The sequence below is a fragment of the Zootoca vivipara genome, chromosome 1 (genome assembly GCF_963506605.1).
Source record: "Zootoca vivipara chromosome 1, rZooViv1.1, whole genome shotgun sequence".
Taxonomy (NCBI): Eukaryota; Metazoa; Chordata; class Lepidosauria; order Squamata; family Lacertidae; genus Zootoca; species Zootoca vivipara.
The window spans coordinates 114,752,393-114,762,900 of NC_083276.1; the positions used below are offsets into that span (position 1 = coordinate 114,752,393).

Sequence of the window (10,508 nt, forward strand, 5' to 3'; positions counted from 1 at the left end):
CTGAGAAATAATATATTGCTGGCTGCACGAAGAAATAACGGCGAAGGAAGGACCGGCCGTCCACTAGGGTGCGCTGTGCGACTAAGAATATCTGCATGCTCCTTGCAGAGGCCGGGAATCATAACTTCGCACCGAAAAATAATCCTATACATCAAAAAGAATGCCGCCACTCCCCCACCTTAAAGAAATTGCCTTTCGTCTCTCCCCCGCCCCGGTTCCTTGCAAACAGAAAGTGGGAAGGGGGGATGAAGTGCAGAAAGCAATGCAATATATATGCACAGCCTCTTCCTCCTGGGAAAAAGCGCGCGGCAAGCAAGTCCCCACACGCTTCCACGCTTCTCACGCAACTTGAACTCCTGGTGCAGAGACAGAGAGAATGAGAGAGGAGACAACCCACAATGATTCTCTGACTTTTAACGTGGGGAGGGGTGGGGTGTCTTCAAGCGGCAGCACACATCCTTTTGGCGTTCCTAAAACTCAGTGCACCACTAGCGAGGATAATGCAGCCCAACCCAAGTAAGTTTGGAATGCTTTCGGTTTGCTTTTGATCCAGCAAGAGAGGGTTGTGGGGCACAATGGTGAGAGGCCAAGAGGAATAATGTGGCATAGAGGGAGTTTGTGATACATTTTCCCCACCCCACCCCGCGATCGTCCACAGAATATTTGGGACTAATAAGGCTCCCCCTCCGTGGAATTTACTCCCCTGCCATACAATGCCTAGGCTCGGGGGCAATGAAAGCTGCGGTGCAGATGAGAAAACTAAGATGAGATCCTATGTACCATTTTGGGGAGGGAGGAATAAAACTCCGCTGGGCGCAGCCACGCGCGAGCTTGTTTGGGAGGCAGTCCCATTCACCCATAGCTGCCAAGTTATCCCTTTTTTTAAGGGATTTTCCCTTATGCTGAATAGGCTTCCTCGCTAGAAAAGGGAAAACTTGGCAGCTATGCATTCACCTCAAGGCAGACTTTACTTCCGAGTAAACACGCAAATATGGATGGGGGTGCGTGGGGGGGGGGCGCGACTCCAAAGCCTGATTCATTTTTGCTGCAGTTTGACATTGCTTCTTGGTTTGAAGGGAGCGCAGTTTTGTAGACCGCCTTGGAATCTTTTCGATGTAGGGCGGTTAAGAAAGGTTTTTTTAAAAAAAGAAAGAAGAAACAAATCCTATCTAATCCAGTGGGGTTGCTGCCTCCCAAAGAACTGGGGGTAAAATAGCAGCTTTAGTTATAGTGATCTGACTGGTTTTCCTGCAACCACACACACACACACACACACACACACACACACACACACACACACAGTGTGCATGTGCATAAACATGTGTATTGTATAATGCATATTATATATACGCACACACAATAGTGTGTGTATGTGCGCCCGCGCGCGCGCATCTCTGCTTTTGCACATCAGGAATTGGAATCCTTCTATAATGGGACTCTGGGTCAAGGACGGGCAGGGGGGGGGGGTGTCACTGCGTGCCAGGAATCATTGAATTGTAGAGCTGGAAGGGTGCTCAAGGGTCATCTAGACCAACCCTCTGTAAGGCAGGCCCCTTTTGCCCAGCGTGGGACTCGAACCCACGATTAAGTGTCTCAAGCTCTACGGACCGAGCTAGCGCAACTGCAGTTTCCTAGTAGGGCTGGGTGGGGAACGACGACAGCCCGTCTGTGTACTAATAACTAACCCACCCCCACCCCCCAGTGCTCTGGCCCGTTCCCCAAATCTCACGGGAGTTGGGGGGGGTGTGACTCCTGCGGGCCTGGCAGCGGATCGGAAGGGAAGCAGCCGTCGGAAATCCGCGCGGAGCCCTGCCTGCCCGCCTCCCTCTTCTGCGCTGGGCCAAAGGTGCCCATTTCACGTCGGGGGCGAGAAGAGAGCGCCTCCCGAGGATCCGCGGCGCTTCCTGCCCGTATATCCTCCGATTGTGTCCCTCGCCCGTGCGGCATCTCGGAGCGGGGCTGCGGCACGTCCAGGCCCTGCAGAGCAGGCCGCTGGCGGCGGCAAACAGGAACCCCGAGGGGAGGCAGCGCCCAGGGGGACAGCTCGTCTCTTGCAGGATATCCCTTTCGCTAGTTGGGTCCTTGCCTTCTCTTTTATGCCCTTTAATTCTCGCCAGAAAGGAAGCGAGCGCGTCCCCACGAGGACGTGCCACATATCTGGGGATGGGGGAGAGGCAGGAATGCGCATTTCTGCACGGACAGAGGAAGCTTCCTATTGCCAGTGGACGCCATCTGCCTTTCATGGAAGGAGGGTGATGTTCAAGGCCAGGCAACACGAAGCCCACACCGATCCATGGAAAGCCTTTAGGCTGCAATCGTATACCGCTTTTACCTGGGAGTAAGCCCCATCGATAGCATGCAGATAGTTATTTACAGTGCTAAAAACAGGCATTCCAAATGCACTCAATTGTGGGGGGCATTAAGCCATAAATGTGTGCCATCATGAAAGCAAACACTTTAAGCTGTTCTTTTAGAAGGCGAGATGCGGCCTGAGAACATTTGCTGAGCCAATTTAGGCAATGATCCAGGCTGTGTTTCCACAAGCATGTGCGGAACAGAAGTCACCTAAGGAAATCGGAGGCAAACAGAGAACTATTTTCAAAGTAGGCTACTTCTGTTCAATTAATTTAGCCTGGGTAGATTTTAAAAAAACGTGCATCCAATTCCATTGCTTCATGTGTGCAAATTTGTATAAGGGCCATCTTAAAAATCAGCAAGTGTTAAGGAAGAGGAGATTGTACAATACAGGCATGGTTTTTGATGACTTTCAGCAATATGCATCTATTTACTCCTGCTAAGTCAAATGGTGTTCAGTCCCAAGGAAACATGAATAGGATTATAACTTTAATGCACATAAGTGGTTTCTCCCCTTATATTATTATTGTACCGTAAGTTGCCACTCCTATAGAAACTTACTTGGGACAGAGTCGGTGTGATGGAACTCTCAGACTTACTTCTGAGTAGATCTGCATAGGATTGGGACTTTAGAACTCAGGTAAATGGTACTCCTTTTGTATTTTTTTATTACATCTTTTGTCAAGCCTCATTTTCTGCCCCCTCCTCATTGAAACAATGCTGCTGTGGGCATATTTATTGAATGGAATAAGGAGTGAACTTTATTATTATTATTATTATTATTATTATTATTATTATTATTATTATTATAAAAAGCTTTAATACGAGTTTAATAGCCATACTTGCAAGCCACAAATCATGTACTTGAATTGTGACATGACTGCTTTAGAGTAAGGCAGTATCTAGTAATTAATGTCCAGTGCTCTGATCCAAAAATGTTTTTTGAAGGGAAAATAGCCAATATGCTTGACTTCTAAGTGACTGAACCTAGGACTGGGGTACAGATCACATTCTAAGACTGCTTGATTATTTTAAAAAAGGAAACATTTTAAAAGACACATCTTATTTCCTATGACACTGTAACTGAATATATTTTTTTCTATGTAAAAGTGCATTCCAAATAATGGATATTTCAAGCCATTATTTTCATATCATACTTAGTAGACTACAAACTGTAACTGACTGCCAATAATAATATTTATACTGGAAGCAGTAGAACAGTACAGTTAACACTCCAGTCCTAAACACACTATATCAAAGGAAGTCTCACTAAAATCCTAGGGACTTACAGACATGGAAAGCCACTGAACTTTGACAAAGTTCTACATAAACATATAGAACTTTAGAACAAAGATAGATGAATGCATTTATTTTATAAACTGAGTAAAAACTCAACCATTAAAGCAGGACTAATGCGCTGTCTCTTCATTTTGGATAAGAAATCTGCTTGAAAGCTGGCATATTAATGCATTACCATACTTAGTTTAAACTATTATAATTCTTTTCAGTTTTCTAGATCTGACAACTGTTCCATGCACAATTAATGGATTTGAGTTACTGTTTAAGTTCCTCAAACAAATTGTTTAACATCTACTATATGGCAGTTGCATTTTTGCCGAAGGGACCGTCTTACACTTGGAAATGCCATTCATCAATGCAAGATGTCTTTGTTTGTATTGGAAGGAAGAGTTTGGCCTCCACATTTCTGAGAGCGGATTTCTCTTTAATATGCAGGATGTTTGGGTTACCCAATGCAGTGGATTTCCTAAGCAAATTTCTCTGCAATTCCCCAGTTTAAGCAACTGCTGAGTCAGTGGCAAAAGACCACTAAGACATTCTCAGTTCAAATGTGTAAAGATACAATGCAGGAAGCTGAAAGACTGATCTTGAGGAATGGTGAAAAAGATATATGTAGCAGAGTGAAAAGTATCTCTGAATCCTGTTACTGTATTAGAGTTTGCTGTTTTGTTCAACAGCACTGGGAAATGCACCAAACATGTTGCAAATCTTAATATACTATGGACCATATAAATCTAGTTAGGGTCCGAACAAAGAGGCACATGTAATACAGGAGGAAGAAAATGATGCTGGATGTTGGAGTGACATCTCCAACCCTTCATTTCCACTAAACAGCAACTTTTGCCTATTATCTACAGCACATTGCGCTTTTCCTTTTTTTACAAAACTCCTTTGAATTTCATTCCCACCCTTTTGAATCTGGAAGAGCACATTCATATATTTTTGCAGTAACTTAATTGCTTTGTATCTTTCCAGATCATAGCAGTTTAACAAAGGCATCTGAACAGACAGCAAGGGCGTACCTTCAAACCACATTTTCTTTTTTTAAAAAACAACAACTTTATTTTCCTACTTATTTCAGTTGTTTGCAAAGCCATTTTTCTCCAGGGTAATTATAAAGTTGCAGAAGGAAGAGTATTTTAAAAGATGTAATCCATTAGTTACTCACAGCGCAAGCCTGTGTACAGAAGTAAACTCTGTTGAGTTCAATGACCTTTACTCCCAGGTAAGTGTGTATTGTCAATCTTCTGTAATTAGTTAGGACCTATATGCTTCTAGATTTACTATTTGCATTGTACTGATTGAGAGCTGGAGTGCTTGGATTTAATGTGATTTTAATCCCTTTGATCTCAGTTCTCAAACAGTTTAATAGAACACCGGTTTAACAGGTTGTTGAACTGAGCCAACAAAAATGTGGATCTCGGCTAAACCAAATGAAAGACTAATTATTATACACTTCAGCGTTGTTTCTTTGTCGCTCTAGGAATTTGGAAGCTTCAGGAATTATATGTAAAGGCTGCAGATTGCTGCTGCTTTAAAAAAAAAAAATAAATGGATTCCATTTGCTTAATCCATAAAAGGACATGAAGGTTGCCTAAATCTGATTCAAATTCTGAATCAGTGAAGGAATGACTTTCTATCTGATTGGTTGCAGAGAGGTCTCTTTCTAATCCTTTGAGTGCTGTTGCTTATGTAGGCAAAAGGGTCACCATCAGCTCTCAAGAGGGAGGTATCAGCAGACTCTGCAAAAGTACCCAAAACCTTTATGGGAAAAACAACCAACCTAGAATGAAAAACAACACAGTGAGGTCTGAGCATGCTGAATACTGAATGACTTTGGAGGGGAGGGGAGAAAAGGACTGGTGAAGGAATTGGGTAGAATCTTGAACGACAGCACTACACCCTTGTTAACATCTATTAGCTAAGATACCTAAATGGAACCTAAGATACAACCGAAGATATGTCTGTCATCTTCATAGCCTGTCTGTGTGCTTCCATAGGCATTTAACTGACCATGGGTAGACTGGACGAATGGTGTAATCCTAACCATGTCTACTCAAAAGTAAGCTCTATTGCATGCAATGGAACTTACTCCCAGGTGAGTAGATTGCAGCTTCGGTGGATCCTGGTCTTAACAAGCATGAGATATACTATGCTCTTAATCATCTAATTTGCTGGCTTGAGCTGTGATCCAGAACAGTAGGCCCAGGGGTTATGCAGGGGTTATGTTCCAGGAATCATACCTAAAAAACCAAATTGCGTATAGTAAAAAAAATCATTGGCTGGTGGGATTGCCAATATCGTTTTCCCCAGAATGCTTTCCACCCTCTTTAATTTTTTGCCACATGCATAAAGATGAACGCACACAAGTTAAATGAGCACAAGTTGCGGGCTTACTGTAGTCTCTTGCTCAGTGCTCAGGCTTGGCTCCAGTGGGATTTTTTCCCCTTAGTTCCTGTGTGCTTTGGTTTTCCCATGTCTTCGTTGGTTGGAAATTAGGTTTTTAATTTTTAATTTAACCTCAATTAATTTTTAATTTAACCTCAATTAAGAAGAAGAATTGAATTTTCAAATACACCTTTTGCCATCCATGCACCCACTTACAGTCTCTCCTCTCTTCTCTCTCTTGTGTGTGTGTGTTTTTTAAACAGATAAAGGATTAAGTCTTTGAACATACTGTATTGCAGTATTGTACAAGTTGATACAGTTTGGGGCATTCTTTCTGTATACATTCATACCAGACGGTTAGCAACAGGCAGGCTGTAAATCTTCCCATGAAAAGAAATAATAATTTAAAAAATGTGTAGTATTTCTGGTATTTTTGGAAGATACCAGCATTCTGACAAAGTCATCCAGGGGATTAATTCTCAGGCAACTCCAGGATTTCAGCAACAGGACCAAAAAAGGCATTCTACAGGTGGATGCACATTGAGGCTACATTTTTCAGTTGTTCCCACGTTAATTCTGTTGCAGAATTTTCATGATAAACTAACCTCAACTGAGAATTATAATGGAAGGCGTGTTTAATTTGGTCTGAATTGTGTTTGTTTTGCAGAAAGAGAGGTTGTAGGGAAGAATCCGGGCAGGAACAGGCAGGAGAGGATGACCCAACAAACGATGTCCAACCCATCCATGGCTTATAGGACACCCCAGTCAAGAAGCTCGACAAGAATGTTTATCTAAAAGAAGAGAGCAGTCGGGATGCTCTGATTCCACCAAGATACAACTATTTCCAGTCTAGTGGCCAAATCATCTCATGACACTCCTCATCTTAAAAGGGTTGAGGGGCTTCTAGAGAAGGTCCTCTTTAACACTTGAGCAGATCTGAATGTTTGTAGGTAGACTGGATCCCAGCCAGCCATGTAGGGCTTGAAGGCTAAAAGCAGTGCTTTTAATTGTGCTCAGAGACAGGCTGGTAGCCACTGAAACTTTAAGAGCTAGCGTTTCATCCAGTTGGTCCTGGACAGCTATGCAGCAGCTCTGTCTGGACCTAATGAAGTAACTTGAAGGTTACACACCATGTGTTTCAGTAGTCTTTCCTAGAAATTACCCCAACATAGATAACCATGGTCATACTTTGTCTAAAATAAGGTATCAAACAAAAGTTGGAGGAGATAAATAGGTTGGACACTTTTCAAAAAATAGATCAGATTATATAATGCATTTGATAGGGATGGCAAATTTAATGCACAGACTGCCAGTTGAGGGCTCTAGTGTTTTCCTTTCAGCTGCTAAATGTACACATTGATCTCTGCAGGTACATCAGATATCTGAAGAAGTGTGCATGCACACGAAAGCTCATACCAATGGCAAACGTAGTTGGTCTCTAAGGTGCTACTAGAAGGAATTATTTTGTTTTTTTTCTCCCTTAGATGGTTGAGGGAAAGTCTCCTTTCATGAATATGTATCGGGGATGTGGCAAGCAGATGCGAGGTGATCTCCCATCTGGGTTTTGCGATCATATCTGGCACGTACATGCAAAACCTTCTGAGGTTTCAAGTAATTGCCAAGCATGATTGATAAACCCTGATGGTTTTTAAGATAAGCGAGGTGAGGCTCACTCCCCACAGCAGCACACAGTGTAAACAGAGACACACCTTCCTTGAGCACAGTGCCAGCCAGAATCATTCCGCGTCCCTCCTTCCAAATGGTCCACTCTCCCATACAAATGAACCCTTTGCTGTGGGAGTCATGATCCTGTTGCAGCTTACAGGGCTGTGGCAATGTTTACTGAGAGAATGGATCTGATATCTGAGCACCCCGGGGCAAGCATTGTGTAGCACATATTTCTATTGCCAGCAGAGCTTCAAAGAAAACTCCAGAAACCATCGCTTGGCGAAACAAAACAAGGGCTATATTTATTTAAAATATAACAGCTTGGAGGATCGTCAAAATTTAATCAACTGGAATAACCGAAACAAAATATAGTCTGGCCAGGTAAGTTCCCTAAGGCAGGAGGGCTCATCTCGCTTCACTCTCCTGGGCACGCCTGCAGGCTCATCCTGTGGCCCCACAGCAAGGACTGGAAGGCTATGCAAACTTCACAAGCACACCATGGCACTGCCAGTTTGGCCTTCATCCAGAACCTCATGCCAAGCCAAAGGGACACTCCCAAAATCCCGCAAGCCAAACCTATGTTGTGTGACCAAAGAGTAGCCAGTAAAGCCTCAGATATTTACTCTATCAGATATTAAAATTCACTTTCCTGCCCGACTAAAAGCCAGCTAATTCAATTTTTAAAATGCCGCTGTAGCATAAAACAGGCAGCAATATGAAGTAGGAAAAAAGGAGGCCAGTCAGGAGCTCCCCCCAAAATTCATACTACAGTACTTTCATTCTGCAAAGCACCTTCCGCAGCCTCCCAGGGTGCTGACATTTGCTGAAAATCTCATTACATCCTTTACTGGGATTTCCAGTGAGAATTCAGAGAGTATGCGTGTCAATGCACCTGAGAGCTGGTGGTTGTTGTTGTTAAAAGTGATGTATTTTTACCTTTAAAAAAAATAAGGACAGAAAGTTTTATGGGGTTTCTCAAGGTAAAAGGCGGGGCTGCTTAGAAACTAAATCTGCTAGTGTACCAATCTCAGATGCCCAGTAGCCAGCCTTCCCAGTCTCCCTTCAGTTAAAGCCCAGTGTTGGCAACTCCTGCAGTTGGTTCCCACCCCCCTTGGATCAGGAAGGTTGGGCATCTGGGGAGGCTGCAGAGTGCTGCACAAATGTTTAACAGAAAGAGGGTTAGAAGCCTGCCACCCCCAGCCGCCTTGAAGCAGTAAGATAAAATCAACCCGGCCGCTATTAAAATGCTAATGAAATTCTAAGACCTCCGAAGAATAAGGGAAAAATGGAAGCCTCTTTCATAGGGTGAAGAAAACTTTTGAAAAATTGGAGGACAGGTTTTGGCACAGCTCTAATTAGCGCTCCCATGCACAGCCATTGCTTCTGGAGTGCTTTTGATATTGCAGCTTGAATGTTCTCTGCAGCTGTGTAATCCCCCATTTGCAAGTCACTGCCTGCAGATATCAAACTCCTGTGAGCACAGTCTGTCTAAGCTACAGATTCTGAAATGAAGGCCTGGAGCCATATATTCACATGGGTGCAACTAACGAGAAGAACGAGGCTTTCATAATGAAAAGCCATTTTTTTAAAAAAAAATATTTCAGGGCAATGCAAGGAGTGCAATTTAAGGAAGCAATCGTACATTTGGAAAAATAGAATGGGCTAAGTTAGAATAACAGAATTTTGCAGTTCGTGTCAATGCAAAATCCTATGTATTTAGGGTAGGTGTTTTGCTTTTTAAAGTAACAGTATGACACTCACAATGCAATTCTGAAGAACGTGTTGGTAATTCCAAAGTGTGCGATGTACGCGCGTTATCTGTATTTTTTCCCCATTAAAAGTGTTCCGTCTTTGTGAATCTGAATTTGGGGTTTTGAAATTATTTCAGTCCTTTATATCACTTTATACTTGGGGTTGTTGGTTGGGGTATTATTATTATTATTATTATTATTATTATTATTATTTCCACCTACGGCTAATTACCGCTTTGTTCAATGACTTCATCTGCACAGTGGAAATTCCCCCTCCCCCCCTCCTAAATTTGTTCTGAGGGTTCCCCTGACCTTTTGGAGCATATCTAAAGCTGGCATGGGGCATGCGTACGGGGAGAAGGGAGGGAAGACCCATTGTACAAGCAGAATAAATCCCCTCTGCACATTTTCCAAATACTGCCCATTATCTGTATGCACTGAGAACCCCTGTATACACGGATGTGGCCTGGAAGGGGTGTCATACCTCTGTGATGTCTAGTACAGTCAAACCTTGGATCCCGAAAGCCAAAAACCTGGAAGTAAATGCTCCAGTTTTCGAAGTATTTTCAGAAGCCGAACGTCCGGCGTGGCTTCTGCTTGAGTGCAGGAAGCTCCTGCAAGCAATCAGAAGCTGCCCCTCGGTTGTTGAACATTTCAGAAGCCAAATGGGCTTCCGGAATGGATTATGTTCGACAACTGACGCCTGCTTCTTGGGAGAAAAGCAATGACAAACCTAGACAGCATCTTAAAAAGCAGAGATACCACCTTGCCGACAAAGGTCCTTATAGTTAAAGCTATGGTTTTCCCAGTAGTGATGTATGGAAGTGAGAGCTGGACCATAAAGAAGGCTGATCGCCGAAGAATTGATGCTTTTGAATTATGGTGCTGGAGGAGACTCTTGAGAGTCCCATGGACTGCAAGAAGATCAAACCTATCCATTCTGAAGGAAATCAGCCCTGAATGCTCATAGGAAAGACAGATCCTGAAGCTGAGGCTCCAGTACTTTGGCCACCTCATGAGAAGAGAAGACTCAGTGGAAAAGACCCT

At 43.3% G+C, this 10,508-nt stretch overlaps 1 long non-coding RNA gene across 1 annotated transcript; it reads left to right on the forward strand.

Moving 5' to 3' along the window:
* Positions 1-240: 240 nt before the first annotated feature.
* LOC132592865 (uncharacterized) lies at positions 241-9,574 on the forward strand. The gene is made up of 2 exons (XR_009558418.1): positions 241-516; positions 4,630-9,574. It is a non-coding gene; the product is annotated as an uncharacterized LOC132592865 (long non-coding RNA).
* The last annotated feature ends 934 nt before the right edge of the window (positions 9,575-10,508 follow it).